Source organism: Polyodon spathula, chromosome 2 (genome assembly GCF_017654505.1).
Source record: "Polyodon spathula isolate WHYD16114869_AA chromosome 2, ASM1765450v1, whole genome shotgun sequence".
NCBI lineage: Eukaryota > Metazoa > Chordata > Actinopteri > Acipenseriformes > Polyodontidae > Polyodon > Polyodon spathula.
In genome coordinates this window covers 60,254,857-60,276,128 of record NC_054535.1, presented here as the reverse complement: position 1 = coordinate 60,276,128, position 21,272 = coordinate 60,254,857, and the positions used below count along the sequence as shown (strand labels likewise).

The 21,272-nt window shown below is 39.6% G+C and overlaps 1 protein-coding gene across 1 annotated transcript in view; it reads left to right on the top strand.

Moving 5' to 3' along the window:
- LOC121298867 (netrin receptor UNC5C-like) overlaps positions 1-21,272 on the top strand; it is a 419,182-nt gene that overhangs the window by 236,812 nt on the left and 161,098 nt on the right. The gene's annotated exons all lie outside the window — the stretch shown is intronic.

The following is a 21,272-nucleotide window of genomic DNA, read 5'->3' as shown; positions in this document are numbered from 1 at the left end:
CTTCTAACTGATCAGAATCTGTCTATTTCTCAATCCTAAACAAGTTGGAGTTCAATATGATACTGTACGTGGTAGCATGGCAGCTGATCACAAACTCACTAACCTTTCAGTTAGAATGAATTGATTTGAAACTGATACATTTATTAAAATGTGATTTAAGAAAACAGCTTGAATATTTGTTAGTTAACATAATGTAAATATAGGTAGAATGTGTTGAGATAATATTATATAAGTAATGTAGGTTTCACCTTTCTCAAATGTAGTCAATCTTTAGGCAGCAATTCTCTGACGTGGTAGTCATTTTGGAGCTATTAACCTATTTACCAACATTTTCAAAGCTTGTAGTACATGGTGCTGGATTAAGGGTTCTGCCTTTCAAATAAATAAGGCAAAGGAAATCCTGCCCGCTCTATTTCAGACCCTGAATAAATGTAGACAGTTTCCCAGATTAAATGTTTGTTAAATGTTTTCGTCTCACACGGCAGGCAGTATTGTAATTATGCGAGGAGCTACACCCGAATTGGAATCTACTACCAGGCAATCACGTGAACATCTCTTTAGGCCAAGGTCTTATCAGTACGTTTAAGTAGCATTTACAGTGATTAACTATTTTTGAAACTCAAAGGCTCAATTTCCATGGAAAAGAAAAATAAATCTCACCTTTTTATCACTGTATTTTGATAGTGCTTTTGGGTTGTGTGTGTTTCCATGTAGTTTTCTATTAGACAGACATTCTCCTTCAAAATGCAAATGAATATTAAACTACAGGAGGGTATATTTAAATATTTCTGTCTGAGTTCCAGTTTAGCCTTGCACGACTGTTGATATTGTACAGCTTTCTTAACCTGTAAAACCCCCAGCCTCCCACAGGCAGTTTCCACCTGGAGGGTTATGGCCTTAAATAAATCACGTTTTCTTCCAAAGTATAGACAGCACAGGCATGGTTCAGGGCTTGAATTCAAGGTAACCCCCTGGCCATTAGGACTAAAAACTCAGATTTGATATAAGTCTTACTCAGTACCACACTGGAAGGAGATAGCCAAAAAAAAAAAAACATAAAAAATAAGAAATGCTTTTCATTTGTTTTTATTCTATCGTCATTTTTTCACCTTGTAGCACATGAAAAGAGCCAGATTTTTTCCAGTGCTTCCACAACATGTCTACTACACGCAGCTTTGAATTTTCAGTACCTGACTGTATTTTTGTTACTCACTTGCTTGAAAGTATGTAAATGTCGAGAAGCAAAATAATGAGGAGATTTTTTTTTCAAAATAAAATGATTACACTCATTCAAACACTCTTGAAGGGTGAACATATGTTGATTATTGGTTATTAAAGGAGTGTGCTAAATGTCAATAATAATAATAATAATAATAATAATGAGATTGCAGACACATTTGCTGCTCTAAATCAGGCTGCCAGACTGAAAACACCTCAGTTCCTTTCATCTTTACTTTGACATGTGGCAAACAAAGGAACTGAGTGAGTGATTGTTGGAGCAGGCAGACAGCTTATCTTGAAAGGCTAAGAAACCTACACTGTCTCTAGGTGAGTAACATCACTCCTTGTAATCATGGAAATATAAAAAAAAAACTTTGCTAAACACTCCCATGCAATAATCTAAATCAATGAGCATCAATGAGAAAATAATAAAGATTGCCGGGAAGAAACAATTACTTCTTACAACTTGTATTGCATTGTAAAGATCAGGGACCGTATACAGCAGCACAGCACAGATGAGACATGGTGTTGCAATTTACTATGCAATAAAAATTGTTCATTTTATATCTATGTGCCCCTTGAGAGTCAAATGGTTGCATTTTCTAATAACATTTACAGTAAAAATGCATATTGAAAATTACGCATAATAATAATAATAATAATAATAATAATAATAATAATAATAATAATAATAATAAAATGTAGTGTGGATCCATTATACTTACAAATCCTGAAGAGGCTCTAATCCATCTTCAAAGGTTGCTTCACAGATGCTGAATCATTTTCGCCGTCACTTTCATTATTATCCATCTCCTCCAAAACTTCAAAAAGACTGAATCAACTTCTTTTGGGATGCTTTGGAACACTGCTCGCCATTTCGTTCGATTTTATAAATTTAAAACCTTGATCCTAAATCATAATACTGCGATCTCGCTTGCAAATATTTGTCTTGTTTACATACGCACATTGGTTACTCTTCAATGGATTAAGCTACAAACAAAGTCAAGGTGTGATTGGACCTCCCCTACAACGTGATCCGAGAGATTTCATCATCAACAGATACATTTAAGGCCAGAGCAGTGAAACACACAGCTAGTCGATTTGGAGTTGTTTTTCAACCGTGAGGTACTAGACACATTGCGAAGGGAATATCTCAGCGAAATTTCTCAGGAAATAAACACAAAGAGGGCCAGGGGTCTCCCCCAGCTATAAGAACCACCTTCGATAAGTTGAGTCAAATGACTAGCTCGAAAGTTGGGAGCAAGCTTTGCCCTCCGAGGGGGGGAGACTGGCACGGGTGCAAATGAATAGATTAGCATGAGAATGGAAAACAAAATACAGTTAAGTTATTTGGCCGGGGGTCCCTTCTGGCCAGTGGGGAACCTTCCTCTCAAAGGGCAAGGTGATGTAGTTAGCTACACTTGCCCCCAAAATAGGACCCCAAGCTCCCCGCAACAGTGCCACCAATGCAAATAAAAGAGAACATTGTTAGTTAGAAAAGTTAGTGATTAAATTACTAATATTAATTAATTACAATTATTTTATTATTATTTTTAACTAATCTAACTGCTCAGCGAAGAGGAAAAAACCCACCTTTTGGGGGAGGAAACCTCTGGTGGTCCTGCCCCCACTCTGGGCATGCTAGCAATACTTTGTTTAGTGGAATGATATCGAAGATAGAAGAGTGAATGTAACATTCCACTGGTGAGGAAGAACTGGTTGATTTTAATGTTGGCTGCTGATGTTGCTGCTGATGTTGCTGCACCTATACGGAAAAATGGGACAGTGTGATTGAGGAAGAAGGACGGCTTAGAATGAGCTGAAGACAAAAGATTGCGAATGTATTCCTCTATTCAGTTCACTGAATGGAGGAATGGGTAGAGGGAAAGGTTTGATCTGAAAATGAGAGTCAGCAGTGTTATTAGTGATACTTGTAACAGGGTTCTTCTTTTAATGGAAAAATAAACTTGCCTTACTTTAAATATATAATATGAAAAAGAATTTGAATGATGTGTTGTCTTTCGTTGACTGTATCTGGTTGCTCTTTTTTATGTTCTACATTTTCTTTTTTATTCTGGTAAATTACCGTGCTTATTTAGGCACTCTACGATTTGACTGGGGAAAGATAATGTAGGGTTATTGGAGTTCAAACAAAATAACAAAACAAGCAAAAAAAACAGTAACCTTTTCACTTGTTAATGGATGTTTATTTTTTCCACTTTCCCATATTTTTTGAATGCAACTGTTCATTTTAACAATTTTTTACACAACAGTGCTCAAACACGTTTGGTCACCATCATAACTGTTGCATGAAACCAGAGTGTAATAATCCAGCTCCTCTGCACTTAAGCATTTGTAATTGTGTATGAGCTGACAGGTGTTCTGCTGATATCCCATCATGCCTTTAAATGCAAACAGCCGCTATACATGAACCCCCAATATCTCTCACAAGCACCTGGGTACATAATTTTTACGATATCACAACAAAAGGAACACTCTTTTTTTTGGTGCATATGTATCTATTATACACTATATATCACCTTACAGTACACTAATATGACAAAAAAATGGACTGAATGATAATACCCGAAAATCTTAAGCTGGCACAAATATAGTAAGGTGGTGGACTACGCCGATCAGCGGCTTATTTTGAAAACCCTGCATTCATTGTCACTATTTTTGCTTTGAAAATAATCTGTTATTTTTTTTAGCAGTCTAACGTTTTAGCCTCTCAAAGTACTTAACAGAAAAAACCCGCCCCTTCAATTCTCTGATTGGTTCAATATTGTGTCAAGACATAACACAGCTGTCATGAGGTTCCAATAATTTTTTTTCACCCAGCAACGTGTAAGTGATCTAGTCTGCTAGAAGCGCAATTAATCCTTATTGTTAAAGGCACACAGTAGCATCTGCAAGATGGGCAGATTGGGTTTTTTCAGCCAGTGACAGGCAGAGGAGGAAGCTGAGGAGGAAGATTGATTTCAGGAAGCCAGACAACTTAGAACCATTCATTTAAGAAAAATTCTGCCAAAACCAATAGAAGAAGCATGCATATGGTGTGAGAGGTCATGGGGAATGAAATCATTGTTAATCAGAGACAAGCTGTTCCAGTGCTGTAGAGAGAGGATCGCATCCTCATGTCTTTCCTGGCTTCAGTGTAATATTAATGTGAGAGTTGAGTTGAGTTTTCGAAAGAGCGAGAAGACAATAAATAAATGTCCTACCTTGAGGAATGATGTGAATTGCAAAGTTGAAATGTCCCAGGAGTGAAAATTGAATGAGACAGCGAATGTCTTCCAATTTATCGAGAGACAGTCAGGCTTGAAATCGAATAGTATCCAAAGTTATTCCTAGGGACTTGAAAGTGAACTGGACCGATGGTTTTCTCCTCTAAGAGGGGAACTCCGACTGCTGAGTTGAGTTCTAAGAGTACTTCAGCTGGAGGGGCTGATGAAGGAGATATAATGAGAAAGTTGTCCAATAAGTGTGGCAGAAAGGGGATGCGATTAATATTGAGTAGAATCCAGCAGAGGGCTTCTGAGAGTGAATCAAAGATCTTAGGTCTGCTGCAGCATCTGAAAGTTAGTGTAGTAGCAAAGTATAAAATTGCCCCGTTCAGCAGATACCAAAAAGATAATGGAGAGAAGGTATAGGCATGGCATTGGAATTGTCTGCTTTAGCTAAGCAGGAACCCTGTCCTGATATTTTGTTGGATAGGATCAGATATGGTGATGTAATGAAGAGAAAACTGACCCGAAGGAGTGAGAGAATTAATGCTGTTGATAGAAGAGACACGAGGGGGAGAGAGGACGATGATGAGGCGCTTCTTGCCTGACATTTTCCTTGTAGCTACTCCAATAGGATTAATGTGGCATTGAGGGAAGGGAGGGGCTGAAAATGGGCCCTTGGTGAGATAATCGACAACTTCTGGTTCTTTTATAGTATATTGGAGGTTTTTACAAATGATAGAAGAATGGCTGGATTTTAAACCAGTCAAAAAAAATAGTAAGGCCAGAAATTAGATAATTAACTAAAAACGATTGGGTGATATTGAAGAGCATCTGATAGAGCTGAAATGTTGACAGGGTGTGGCAAAGTGGTTACCTGTGTAGAGGTGCAGGAACGCAGCAGTGATCAATGAACAGACAGACAACAATAACCTAGGTGCAGTGATAATTTATTTTATAATCCAATTGGTCTGACCCAAATGCAGTAAATAATAACAATATTAGCAGGCAGTACAGTAGCATGTATTGCTCTGTTTTAATCTATGGTTTGGTCCCAAAATAACAGGCCTGATCTTAACCCTTTGCGGTCCTATGTCAGACCACCATCAAAAAGACATCAAGCGCAGGTCTCTAGTCGTTTTTTCTCTGGATAAAGCAAAGAAAACCTTTCAATGACCAAGTGAGATTGATAGGAGCCAAGAGCAATACACTCAGGCCCTGCACCACAAACTTAACACAGACATAAAAAAAACAAGATAGCTGCTTATATGTCCAGCACTCAAAGAAAATCATAGACATTTGCAGAGCTTTTTGAAATGTTATAGTAATAAAGTAATGACTTGGATCGTATTATTGAGGAGTTTGGTGATAAAACGAGTGATCAGGAAAGGATTTATCAGTATGTACTACTATGAAGAGGTATGTGATAAATACAGTGAACAAGGGGTGGGGCAGGGCTGGAGATACAGTAGAGTGTCCTGTTGATATGCAGTGCCTTTTAAACCTGCTTTACTTTGAAAAAAAATACTTTTAAACAGTGCATGTAAAATAAACAGCCCGTGTGAAAATAAATTGGACCTGACGCGTCTGAATGGCGCTGACTAAATGGACCGCTAAAGGTTAAACACCCACACGTAACACAAAACACAAACACAAGTCCACAGTGTGTGCTAAAGTGCTTGTGGTGTAAATAGTTATTCATGAAACAAAGTGCAGTGATGTCCATGTAAGTGCTGGCCTTTGGCAATCGTGTTCAGCCATTTAATAATAACAAACATTATATTCTTTAGACACTACCATAAACAAATAAAACACTCACGATAATAATTCATAGCTTTCCTTCCGGTTCAGCTTAACCATAATAAGGAGCAGATCACTTTACTATACCCCTTTTGTACTGTCAATCATGACCCCTTGGTTAACTAGTGCAACCGCTCCTCCAATCTGCAGCTGCCATGTTGTTCATTGATTTAGTGTATCGTAGCTCCACTCCCTTTCTATATAACCGACTTCCTTCTAACCCTGGGAATGAATTGTCCAGGGCACTCTGTTTCCATGACACAGCACCCTCACAGGTCAGGAGAGAGATTCTGTCTCTCGTTCTAATTAGTAATGATGAATTAGTAATGATGAAAAAACTGCATTTCTTTTAAATGCAGAATGAGGAGTTGAAATTATTGCACAGCTGTCTGCCTCCAGAATATTACCTACCAAAGAAGACCTCCTAAAGAATGGATAGGAGGAACTGCAGATGCATGATGTTAAGTAAATATCCAGTCTCAATTTCTTCTCGGTGATAAAGTGTCACAAAGGACATCGCGAGAAACAGAAAATGCAAGCATGTATTCTCACAGAGGATTTTTTAGACAGCCGAGGATCCTGAGATTTGAGAGTAACAGATAGATCTCCACAGTCAACTACCCTGTGATCCAGAAATTCTGAGGTTACAATAAGACCAAATTAACATCTTTGCCTTCAATAATATTGATTCTCAGTTGAAGAGAGAGTTGCAATGACTAATTAAAGCAGAAGAGGATCCTGAACTAGAGGCAGTTGCTAGAGAAGATAGGCAGCGCAGGGGCAAGTGCAGGTATGGCTGAAGCAGCGGGAGAAGTGAGCTCTGCTGCTGGTGTCCCTGATGAGGATGAAATGGCTGCTGGTTCCAAGCAAGTGATTCTGTTATCAAGCGCATCTAGGTGATCAGATACTGTAGACATGGAGGTGGAAACAGGATGAATGAGTTGCTTGATATCATTAAAAATCAGAAAACTTAAATCAGAGGAAGGCTCAGATGAAATTGAGAGCTGAAGGGTTGTGGTAGCTGAATCAGAAGTGAATGGAGCATGTACTGTGGGGATGGAGCGTGAACTGACAAGTTTGGATCTCTTTGTGTGGGGTGGGGGTGGGGGGGTAAAATCCTGATATGGCTGATATAGAATTGCAGTGTGAAATCAATTAAGCAGCCCAATCACTTTCTATTTCAATGGGCAATTACTTTTTCAAACATAGCTTTCCAATCTTTGTGCTGGAGAATTATCTTGAGTTCTGATGCGTTAGAGCAATGAAGAGGAATGGCTGCGAGGTTGAAGCAGCAGCATTGTCATATGGAGGAGAAGCGGGATGGGCAGATTTGTTTGAAAGTTTTTTTGGTGGATTATTTGTTGGAGGAAGACCGCCAGAACAAGAGAATTTATTCATCTGAGTCAGATGAAAACGAAAGCTGCCTCGGGCGAGTAGTCATTTTATCTTGATTGAAAACAAAGGTTTGTTTTAAGGTTGGGTCTACAAGTCTGCATGGTAACAGCAAAATGCAAAGCAAGACAAGAATTAGGAAGCTGACTATGGTTTAAATAGGGTGACTGACAGGTAATTAAATGTTGACTGGCAAATGTTTTAGTGGGATAACACAGGGAAGGAGTCCTGGCTCCAGCCCGCGGAAATAGACAAGGGTTCTACAGAAATGATAGTCAAAATGTTTCGTATAGTAAATGTTTTAAATACTGGTAGTAAATAGTCATATTATTCTTATAATAATACTAGTACGACAACTACAACAACTACTAATAATGGTAATAAATACCTGAATCTTAATTCCGCAGGGAGTGTCCAAAGCTCTCGACGAGTCCAGAAGATGTTAATCTGCCTGGGACTTTCTGGAACTGCGTTATGTCTTGCAGCAAGCTGATGTTAAGTCTGTATTTATCTTTTTGAATAAATTTGTGGAACCAAAACAAATCTTTCTCATTGAATTAGGTTTAAGAGATTTTATTTCAACTCTAGATGGATGCTCAAGCTTGGTGCTGTCGGTAGCCTGCAGAAACAATAAAGCCACTGGCAATGTATTCCCAGCTATGCTAAAATACATTTTGGGGGTACAAACAAAACGTTTACCTTATAACTAAGGGACAGAAAAGTCTAAGCTTATAAAAATCGACTATCTGATCACTAAACACGAAGATAACAAAACAGGAGTGCAAATTTGAAAATGTGTCATGTTCGCAAGCCTCTGCATTTTACCACAACAGTTAAACATATTTTGTTGATTAAAAAAATTATTATGGTGTGAAATAGATGCATTTAAATCATGGATTTAACTTAAAACCAAGTTAGTTCTTGCAGCTAATTCTAAATCTAATCCATCAATCAAATTCAGCAACAATGTGCACAACTTTCTTTCTATCGAGTGTAGCTGAGTTCATGAGCTACTGTTTTGTTAATATGTCGAACATTTGGGATACTCTGGTTTGTCATCTTTGGTTTTTTAGTATTGCAATTTTGAGTGTTTATACATACAATTATACAGCACATGATTGTGTCTAATAGTGTTTATCATTGGTGCTAAACTTTCAAAACAATTTAGCACCAATTTTCAAAACAATTTACACCCCTACAAAAGTCCATAAGGATGACAAAATATCTGTGCTTTGTAAAGGGCTTCATTATTTATTTATATATTTATTGGAAAGGCACATTTTTTCATTTGTAGTAGCTTCAGTATTTTTTATAACCTTGCTTATACAACAACCAAACTATAAAGCACTATCATTTTATGAGTCAAATGGCAATACTGTGTGCTTACTGTATGGCTACTTCCAGCAGAGCTCAGATAATAAAGGATTGCTAGTTACAGCCATTACTGTGCTAGAAAGTTGTGTGAAGTTACTATTGAAGTCTTGTAAGCATAAAGTATGGCTGCCGGACATGTTTCCATGCAAAAGAGTTTTTGATCAATTGTACGGCTTTTTAGCGTTTACCCAACCTTTAAAGCCACAAAATGTGTTACGTGCACTTCTACAAGATATTTAAATAGCAAAACAAAAAAAGCTTTAACAAAAAATGCTCACAGAACAAAATTAAAGTTTAAACAAAATAATCACGTACACTAAACACCAACAATAGGTCAGACTGGGCAGTTGCAGTTGCTGTCATTGTTCCAATTTATATTTTTGTTTAATTTTTAATCCACTCGCTCACACTCGTTCCTCCTTTCAAACACCCACCTTGAGCAGGGCAAACTGCAGGCTTATATATCGTGGTTGAGGGGTTTAACTAGCTAATAAATTATTCTATTACCCCTCGGTCACAATTTGCACGAATTTATTAATGTGGATCGGACTTCCCATCCACGCTGCAACACAAATACAAAAACACATAGCTACATTAAATAAATACAATAAATAAATCATAGTACAAAGTAAATGCAAAATATGCACAAGGGTGGGGAGTACCCAGGTCTTTAAATAAATACAAAATAAAAACAAAACAATAATGCGGCAGACGGCACCTTGCTTGTTCTTCACGTACAAAAACATTTTATAGCAGGGCTTTGTCCTACCCCCTTTTTATGTATAGGGCTCCTGGCCCTGTTACATGTCACTCCCCTTATGCACAGCACATTTGGCCCCAGCTGCCCCCTCCCCTCTCAGTCTCCAACTCCCGGAAAAGGGGAAGCAAGGTGTCCGGAAAAGGGGAAGTGATTATAACCAGCCAAACGGCAAATCCAAAACAAACACACGGCTACGCCGTCACACATACAATAAATAAAAGTATTCACGTTTCACAGGGGCAAATGCTTTTACCACACGTCCAGTACGGTATAGTTCTTGGTCCCCGAAGTCAGTTGTTTGAGATGTGTGACCCAGAAACTGCTGCAGGGGGAGCTGGTCTTCTGACCTCCCCCCACTTCTTAATGGCGGGCAGCTCCCCTCTATGGGGCTCCTGCCACAGTATTTCCTGCTGTCATGCAGGACCAGCAGCGACCCCAGGTGAGGCAGAGACGGCAGCGAACCCAGGCGATGCAGAGGCGGCAGCGACCCCAGGCGATGCAGAGCACGGCAGCCAGGCGATGCAGAGGCGGCAGCGAACCCAGTCAAAGCGGGACTGTCAGCAACCCCAGGAGACATGACAGAAACAGCTCTCCCAGGCGATGCAGAGCAGCAGGCAACCCCAGGCCATGCCCCCCGTCGACTTGGGTCCGCCACCATGGAGCCGTGCTTGGGTTTCACCCCACAGTCGTAGTGGTCCTCTGCCTTTGTCACAGAGGTACAGTCTCGTCGTCCGACCCTTCCCGCAAAGTCTTGCACCTTAGGAACTGTCAGTCCACACAGGTCACCGAATACAAACTACGGTTTAAGAAACTACAGTCACATATCCCAAATTTATAGGCCAGAGGTGTGGCATCCCTGAACGGTGCAAGGCAGACATCCTTGGACAGTGTGACAGGGTATGTTTTTATGTCAGGAACAAAATGCAGGAACAAATTTAAACGCAGTACTACCGGGCAACAGATGCAAAATAAAAGTTTAAACAAAATAATCACAACAACACTAAACACAAACAATAGGATTCAGGCTGGGCTCGCTCATTCTAAACGTTCCTCCTTTCAAACACCAACCCCAAGCAGGGCGAACTGCAGGCTTATATATCGTGGCAGAGGGGTTTAACTAGCTAATAATTATTTTATTACCCCTCGACTACAATCTGCATGAGTTTATTAATGTGGATGGGGACTTCCCATCCACGCTGCAACACAAATACAAAAACACATCAGCTACGCCGTCATAAATACAATAAATAAATACATAGTACAAAGTAAATGCAAAATATGCACAGGGGCGGGGAGTACCCCGTTCTTAAATACAAAATAAAAACAAAACAATAACGTGGCGGACGGCACTTCGCTTTTTCTCGATGTACAAAAACATTTTATAGCAGGGCTGTCCATGGGGGCATCTTGCCATGTAAAAAATTGTGAGCTCCTTCATTCTCCTAGAAGCTTGCTCTTCCAGGGCTTCAGCCACAAACTCTCAGAACAGTGAAACTGCTGCAGGGGGAGCTGGTCTCCCGACCTATCCCCCCCCTTCTAAATGGCATTGGCAGCTGTGTCTGTTTCCTCTTTGTGGGGCTCCAGCCACACTGTTTTTCCTGCTGTAATGCATGCATAAACCAGCCATTTAGCGATTAGTCTTCCCAGGTGTTTTGGCAGAGACTTCAATTCTTTAAGAACCCATCTGAGTGGGTGCCTTTTAAAACCGGAATATATGCAGAGTCGCTGGCAAGCCACCCTTTCAGGCTTTTTTCATAGGAGGGCAGCGAACCCAAGTCAAAGTTGAGGTCTGTCTAGCAACCCCAGGATTACTTCATGAACAGAAACAGCTCTCCCAGGCGATGCAGAGCAGTCATTTGGCAACACCAGGCGACGCGACCCGAACCCTAGGAACCAGTGTGGCGTCTCGGCTCACACACCGTTGGGACTTGCCAACGTTAATGGTCGTATTTTTCAGAAACCTGTCACACTGTTAACCCATTTATTACCACTAACAGTCCGGTCTTAATCCCTTGTTTATGTGTTTGCGTGTCGGGCTTCAATGCACAGGCCCATGTTTTTATGTAAATTACAAAACAAAAAAAGGATTTAACAGATCCTAAAAGTTTTGTCAATGCCTAGTCACAAGATAATTTATGTTTTTAATTCAGCATGGGGAGTTTTTCTACTTGTAAGGTACAAGTTTAGGTTGGGGTTCGTCCCGCTTGACGTCTCCTATAATTGTTTTGTTATCCTCCCCAAATCGATTGATTCAGCAATACATATGTTGGGAGCTGATTTGTATACTTACGCGAAATAATTAACCTACCCGAATTGATAAGGGTCAACTATGCTTTTTAATCCAATGAAAACAAACACACGGCTAGATATATGGTCCCTTAAAACGGTTTTGCCGTCATATGCTTTGCATGGGATCATTACAATGTTGCAAATACCAAAACGAAAACCACGGTTAGTTACGCCGTCACAAATATAATAAATAAATCATAATGGAAAGTAAATGCAAAATATCCACAGGGGCGGGGAGTACCCCGTTCTTAAATGTTTGTAAAATAAAAACAAAACAATAACGTGGCCGGCACTCCCTCGCTACCGTCCTCCACATTACAAACAAACATTTTATAGCAGGGCTTTGCCCTGCCCCCTTTTCATGTACAGGGATCCTGAAGGTGGAGATAGAGTATCAACTTTCTAAGCTGTGTGAATACCTGGACAGTGTTAGTTATTTCCTATTATAATTCTTGTAATTTATTAAGTCATTGTGGCAATGTGCCCTGCCTTTGTTTATTTCTGTGTTGTATGTTGCGTGTAGTGTGTTAATGTTGGTGTATAGTCATTGGTACACAGGATATAATATGGGTTATGCACACAAGTGTTTAAAATGTATATTTTTATTTAGGCACGAGGATTGCACAGCACTTTACATGCAGGTAAAATGTAATAATATGTGAGAACTTAATTCATGTGCAATTGTACCGAGACTCCAATTGAATGATTGATTAGCAATCAAGTCTCGGTACAGCTGCATAGGCAGCATGTTTTCACTCACTCGGGGTTGTGTGTTCAATGAGTGGAGAATGGGTGGGGAGAAGGAGAAAACAAAAAGAGAAATCAAAGTAAATTAATTAAACTTGCCGTGTTTGTCTGTTTGTCCACTCTTTTAGTGTCTATTTTGTTTTGTTTGTTTGTTTATTTTGGCCTCAAGTGTTGTGTGCTGTTTTTGTTCAACCTTTTACTTTCTGTTTGTTCATTTATTAAATGCTGAACGCAAGCAATGTGTAAAGTTGTTGATTATCCTGTTAAGTGGACAACACATGTAAAACAAGACATATAATTAAATAAATAGGCTACATTAAGACCACCAGTGCGTCATTTATTACATTTTAATTGCATATACATGTACTAGTGGGTAAGCTGTAGTTTCAACTTTGTATAACAGGAAGGGTTACATGTACTTGACTCATGACATGCAACTTATGGTTACATATTATGATTCTATTACTTTCCTGTATGTGCGCCCACCCAGTGTATACATGTAGGTTATACACACACACAAATAAATATAAACAAAAGCTTAATTAAACAAACCTGGAAACACAGTACATACCAGTGCATGACTGTCTGAGGACTGAATGCCGTATAGGTTCCCCCAGCACCTTTGATGCTTTCCATGTTCATAATTGATTGGACTTTTTTCTCCAGAGGGGTTATAAATAGTATCCAGAAGTTGTCTAATTTGCTAGTGCTCCTTTTATTTAGTTTTTCACTCCATCTTTTTTTACGTTTACTCACAGTTCTTTTTGATTGACCAACCACATTTCATTTTCTGCAATATGGATTTCCAAATTATGTCTCTGCTAGATTGGCCATGTTTTGTTCCTTAACTGTAGTAATAGGAGATCTTGAAAGCCAGACCAAGAAAAAACTGCCCAGATAGGGCACTAAAACTGTATTGAAAATTATACAAAGCAATTACTCTAAATGTTAAAAATAACTATCATTATATGAGTTGTTTCTACTGCCCTATACAGGCAGTTTTGTCTTGGACAGGAAGCATTATAATTTATTATGAAAAATAATACAATGATAATTATTTTTAATATGAAGACTATAGAGGTATTTTCAAGATGGTTCATGTCATAGCTTTCACCTACTCCCTGTTGACAAATTACAGGTAGTATAACAAAAAATATATTAATTGTAGTGTGATATTATAATCAGGGATTGTTTGAATACTGACATTGTAGATGAATATTTGCTCATGTAAGTAAAAAATAATTTACATTTTTAATCTCAAACAAACGATTAGTCACAGCATGTAATAACATATTTCACATTACTTTTGCTTGAAAGTAACAGAACTACTACAACTCTCAATACAAAAAACATGTTCTGTGTACTGTGATAATGTGGACGACAGGTGGAAATTAATCTTCAAGACGTGGTAAGTTCAATGAAAACAAAAGTTTTATTTTACAGAAAATAAATACCATTTAGAAAATGAAAACAACATCAATCTCTTTGCACAGAGCTAACTAAACACAATGTTTGTCCCTGAACTAACAGCAGGAACACAAAACAGTTTTCCTGTGAATATACATTCCCAAAATACATCAATATGTTTTGCCTGAACACAGTGTCGTGTACCGTAGGTCTCCTACTCCTCAACCCAGAACACTGTTACCAACAGGCTTTAAATAACTCACCAGGGCTAATATTGATAGATTAAATTGCTTTCACATGTTATCAATTGCAGTGACCACTGACCATTACACATGTACATCCTTATGTTGCAGACGGATGACCTCCAGTGGTCTACATGCTAGTACTGCAGCCAAAATACCACAACGTTTTATACGGGTTTTGGGTAGGGGAACAAAGTTCTTTTTTCTGAAGGCTAATATATTTACCATCAGCCACTCACTTTACCAGAGTGACTCATGTAGCAAACTTATATTAGAACATGTTAAAACATCCTCCATTGTTGAGCCATTTTTAGTTAAACAAAGGCTTTTTTTAATAAAAGCCGTTTTCTCCCAATGTGCATACAGCCAGCTGTACTGGAGGTATTACTGTACACGTGGCAATTTAATTTGAAGGAGATAATAAGGTAAGAGTACCTCTATTATGGTAAACATGGTGGTGTTAATGCCAGTTAATTATTCATGAGAGCAACATAACAGAATAGAGCAATCTGTTTGATTAAGATATAATATGCTATGCTTTATTTATTCATCTATAGCTCCCTCAATGTTTGTCAAAATCTTAGAACATAAGAACATAAGAACATAAGAAAGTTTACAAACGAGAGGAGGCCATTCGGCCCATCTTGCTCGTTTGGTTGTTAGTAGCTTATTGATCCCAAAATCTCATCAAGCAGCTTCTTGAAGGATCCCAGGGTGTCAGCTTCAACAACATTACTGGGGAGTTGATTCCAGACCCTCACAATTCTCTGTGTAAAAAAAGTGTCTCCTATTTTCTGTTCTGAATGCCCCTTTTTCTAAACTCCATTTGTGACCCCTGGTCCTTGTTTCTTTTTTCAGGCTGAAAAAGTCCCTTGGGTCGACACTGTCAATACCTTTTAGAATTTTGAATGCTTGAATTAGGTCGCCACGTAGTCTTCTTTGTTCAAGACTAGGATTTAGTTATTTAAATATGATGCAAAAAAATTGTTCAAAATGTATTGTATATTTCCATATGGTATCAAATGCCTTCTCAGTGTCCAGACTCACTATGACTGTCTCCGTTCTTGTAACTATAGGGGCCGGACAGGCATTCCATCACATTCGCCTCCCCCTTGTGTGCAGCATACATGGCCCCAATGGGCCACCTCCCCTCTTAGTCCCAAAGATCCGGCAGAGGGGAAGCAAATGGTCCATGGGGGCGGCCAAGGCGGGAGGTCCTCTTTCTCCCATTGCTGAGGGAGGGTCAGTTCATAGCCCGGCGCCCTCTTGGTGGGACCGAGACCTGGGAACAGGGGACCCAGGTGCCTTCGATGGGGCATCGAGAGTGCAGGCCGGCGACTGTGCAGCGACATCTGGGCAACCAGGTGGAGCGTAGCAGGAGACCAGGTGGCCTCCTGTGCCTGGTGGTGCCACAACCTGGGAGTCAGGCCCAGCGACCAAAGGTCCAGACATAGAGCCTGGGTGTCTGGGAGCCCAGGCCGAGGGATCCAACCCCCCAGGGGCTGGGTTATGGCACAGGGGTGGTGGTCGGGGCTGTGGTGTAGGTGATCTCCTCCCCCCCCCCCCCCCCCCCCCCCCCCTTCTTTGTAGCCGGCAACACCCTCTTCTGGGTCTACACTATCTCCTGCAGTGAAACTGCTGTGGGAGGACCTGGTCTCCTCACCTCCCCCCCTTCTTCGTAGCCAGCAGCTCCGCTTTGTGGGACTCCGGCCACAGTATTCCCTGCTGCCATGAAGAGCTGGCAGCAGCCCCAGGTGAAGCGGATCCGGTGACCCCAGGCGAAGCAGAGCCCTCCGCAACCCCAAGCGAAGTGGGACCTTCAGCAAGCCTAGTAGTTATAAAAGAGACACAGGCAGCCCAAGGAGATGCGGAGCAGCAGGCAGCCCCAGGCGATCCAAATGTGGCATCCCTGAGCGGAGCAAGCGTGGCATCCTTGGTTGGTGCAAGGCAGGCATCCTTGGGCGGTGCGGACTTGGCCAACAGCACAGGAACCTCTGGCTAGGGTGGCAAAAAGTCGGCTTACACCGGTGCACTTGCCGCTCCGGTTGGCTGCCATTGTAATGAACACACACCTGTTGTCAGAGTATCAGCTATTCGAGAATTCCTATCCCTGCTTCAACACGGATTGGAGATTACCTTGGTTTTGTGTCAAAAATGATTGGGTCTGATGGTTGCAGTCATATCAGTCATTGAGCTGGGCTTACTTTGAATGCACCCGCGCATTTGGGAACGTTTCGGGAAGGCGCAGGTCGATCTCTTCGTCTCGCCGGAGATGACACACTGTCCCCTATAGTACTCCCTCCACCGCTGCGGCAGTCCACTCTGTGTCAACGCCCTAGCACACGTATGGCCCAGAGCGCTCCTTTACACATTCCCGCCTTTGCCACTGCTCCCGGCCTTTCTCGAAAAGGTCCGGTCGGAGAAGGCGTCAGTTCTCCTAGTGGCCCCCAGGTGGCCCAAGAGAATCTGGTTTTCATCCTTCTGCCAGCTATTGAACGGCCCGCCCTTGGAAATCTCGCTTCGCAGGGATCTTCTCAGTCAGACGAGAGGCACATTTTGGCACCTAGAGCCAGGCAGGCCACAGCTATGGGTCTGGCCCCTGAAAGGGACAGCTGTTCAGGGCTGTCTGACGCGGTCGTGGGTACGCTGCAGAATGCTAGGGCGCATTTCACTAGATCACTCTATGCCTATAAGTGGAAATGTTTTCAAGATTGGTGCCGTACTAACGTTCATGATCCACTCTCCTGTCCCACGCCGGAGTGGTGAACTGGGCAGCGGACCGCCTGTTGAGGCAGGGTGCTCATCCGTCGGAATGGCGGCTCCACCCTAAGATTCCCAGCAATACCACTACTCCTGGCCTTCCTAGCGAAGGTCCGGTTAGAGAAGGTGACAGTTCTCCTAGTGGCCCAGGAGAATCTGGTTTTCTACCCTGTGCCAGCTCCTACAAGGCCAGCCCTGAGAGATCCCTTTTCCAGAACCAGGCAGGTTCCAATTATGGGTTTGGCCATATATATATACACACATTTGTTTGTTTTTTTCCTGATTTTATACACTAGTTTTTGTTTCTAATGAATACAAACATGTTCCATGAGGTTACATGAATAATGTGGTTTGCTCAGAATTCCATATGTGGTCTGGTGGCAGCCTTGTGTTCCAGCAGTGGGGGTATTTCCAATAGCATAAATAACTCAGTACTACAAAAACGTATTTTATTTACACGAAGCTTGTAACCACAAGAATTGCTTTACCCGGCTTAATTCTCTTTTTCATCCAATTTATTTTTTAACAAAGCAAAGTCCACAAAGTATTTCCATGCAATCACGGTTTATTTTCAAATGCAAGTCAAATTTAATATGAGGCCAGCGAGGTTTACTCTATAATGTGATTTAGTTTATAGCTTTAGCTTCATAGCATGGATTTCCTGAGATTATTGTACAACACAAGATGTGTTGTAGTATAATGCTGATATCGCTCCAGGCTGGGGTGAATGTGAACGTAGATATGCTGTTCTATTAATAGCGATAATCTCTCCCATTAAGTCTGGATACCATCAGAGTATTAGTTTACCTAAACTGAGTATACTGTGTACAGTCAGTTCTCTATCATAGTTCCCTCATTCTCCCCCCAGACTCCTCATCATTGTACCCTTTCTAGCATAAAATCTGTCCCTCGTTTATATGGATTGGATATGTTAGCAGTACAGCAATACTTGGGTTGGTCTCAGAAAAAAACTAACTACGGCAAGCGCAAAGGGTATATGACTACAAATTCAGTTCAGGTACCTCGTTCACAAAAGCGATCGTGGTTTGTGAACTGAACTGTTTGTAAAATAAGTACCGGTAATGTTTTTTTTTTTTTTTTTTTTTAATTATTAAATCGAGTGCAGGTTCATGTATTTGTGTAGATTTTAGTATTTAAGTATTTAACTATTTATGTATTATTCGGAAAGAAAAAAACATTTTAGTAATTAAAAATATGTCGTAGTCTATCTGTTAATGCTGTTCACAGTGTGTTCATAAAGTTTATTCAAAGCCTCTTCCTGACTGTATTAGAGAAGGGAGCACTGATTGTAAACTGTTTGATTTATCTACCTCTTAAATATATATATAAGAATTAAAGTACCATTTACTTTTCATTTTTAACTAAGATTTGAGTGCACATTCAAGTATTTGTGTAAGTGTTAGTATGTAAGCTAAAATGTATTGGCGAAAGTAAAAAAAAAAAAAATGTACTAATTAAAAATATCTAGTAGCCTACATGTGACAATACTGATTGTGCTACTTGTTCAGTAACTTGTTCACACTGTGTTTATGTAAAGCTTGTTGGAGAACAGTGCCTGTGTTGTTATTATTATATGCTGGAATAAAAATGTTGCTGAAAGTAATCAGCCTGCATTAGTTGTTTCAAACTTGCCATTCAAGCCAGAGACTAGTTGCTATAGCTAATGTGGTTACTGTGTAGCCGCTGACAGCAAACACTATTCTTTACTTTCTTTTTTTTAACTTTATTTGCTATACTAAATAAAAATTTTAAAAAAATAGATTAAGCATATAGGGCAGCGAGGAAGCGGATTTAGTCTGCAACAGACAACATTGAGTGGGCCTGCACTAGAAGAGAGATTGTCTTTCATCAAGCAGAAAAAAGATACAATGCTAATTTATTTGAAAATTATAAATACTAATTTTCCCCAAACATCACTGAGCTGATTTTTCCACACCTATTTTCCTTGGATTTTAATTGTAAAAATAAACACACAAAAAATTCCAGGAAATTCAGAAAAAAAAAGAGAAACGATCCTATGCATATCGTATCATAATAGATTCCCAGTTTGTACAGGGAAATAAGTGTTTTATGTTCTATGAATGAAAACTGTTTAGTTGTGCAATACATTTTTGCTTCTTGTCTAACATGTCGAAGGAACAATGGCCCAATTAGTATAATCGCCCCCCCAAAAAAATTTGGTTTTCCCAAAACATTGAAAAATACTTCTAGTCAAGACATTTGTCATTGATTTTGTGTTTATTTTAGAACTTCTTGATCTACTGTAGCTACTGGTCATTATTCTTTACACAAAATAGATAGACATGCAGGATGACCTTCAATAAGACACCATTGGAAACATTTCTGTAGATTTGTCATTGAAAACCTTTTAATGTTGTTGTACCAAAGAAAAGTACTTTTGCTACTACTTATCGTGTTCTTATGTTTTGGGGTTATCTGAAAAAGAACAGAGTTCTTAGGAATGTAAATGTGGGTAAAATGATATAATTATGATGATATAAAATTATGACGGGAAAGGTATTTGGTATGAGTCCATCACTATTATCATTATGTTTTTGCCTTGCCTTTTAGATAAATATATTTATACATAGTAACTTTTTTGAGTATGAATTATGCATTTCCTTAGATCAAACTTTTTTTTTTTTGTTACATTGGAGTAACTTAATTCAGTGCTGTGCCCATTCTCATTCAACTGCCTTAAAATTCATTAGACCCTCACCTATGACTTCTCTACTTGATATTCTGTTCAGCACCTTGATCTTATTTAGAAAAATGAACTAGAGATGAGAGAACATCATTACAATGTTTTATCCTCCTGCCCTTTAATTTAGACATGGAAAGTAAATCATTGGAGAGAGAATCAAGAGATATTTTGTAGAGGCTTTACAGTCTCTTTTTTGTTTAGTTGGCAGAGAGAAGATCTGATCTCAACTTGGGACCTCTCCAACTAAGCTGCATCAGGTGGCTGCTCCATCTAATTGATTATTAATATGATTGCTGTTTGCTTGCTTCAAAACAGCAGCACTTCTGTTGTGATGTGCTTAACGGGTAATGAGGACTGTTTGTGCCTGCAACTGAAGAAAAACATGATTGTCGCTGAGCAATGGTATTTTCCTAATTCCCACTGGGTAGTGGCTCTAGTAAGGTGTAAGGCAATATTCCTTTGAGAACCAGGCCATTAAAATAACATTGTCCTTACTGCAACTGCCAACATGTGCTGTACTGTAAATCACTAGTGATGTAATAGATTCTCAATTTTGTGCAGGAAAATACATGTTTTTTGTTCTATGGAAGAAGACTGCTTGGATCTGCAATAAAATATTTCTACCTGACGATGTCAAATAAGCAGTGGTATAACCTGTATAGTGGTTGCCAAAACCAGCTGTAAAAATGTTTAAATATGGTCTGGTACTCTCCATGGTTTTGTTAACCTGCCTCCTGCCTCTTCTTCATGAATGTTATCTGTTAACTAAAAACTGGTTTGTTACAACTGAAATAGTGTTTTACCAAAGGGTGTCACACGTTGAAGTGCGTGAATACCAAAAGCTTAAAGCTTACATTGAGCTAAAGTCATTTTTATACTGTACTGTACAGTATATGTTATGTATTATTTTGTTTATCTAGTTTAACTATTGTATGAAAGTTTGCTAGTTACACAAAATTACCATTGACCCCACCACTCTATTAAAAAAGTATGAAATGTATTGCCCCTAGAATTATTTTAGTAGCGTACTGAATCAGATGACACAAAATCTGCAGGGTTCCTCATCTAAATTGTTTCAGGAAATATGGAAAGCATGTATTTTGCAAATATTTTTTATACAATAGAACTTTTCATGACAAGCATGTGAAGGTGTCTTTTTTATCTTTACCTAGCTATTGTGTAAAATAAAAAATAAGGTGCTGTCCTGTTTAAAATAAATAAATAAATAAATAAAAATGTATCAATAATCAAAAGGTGGACATAAAAAGCTAAATATATTACAATATAGCATTTACTGTTTTTCAGGAAAGCATTTCAATATTTAGGAA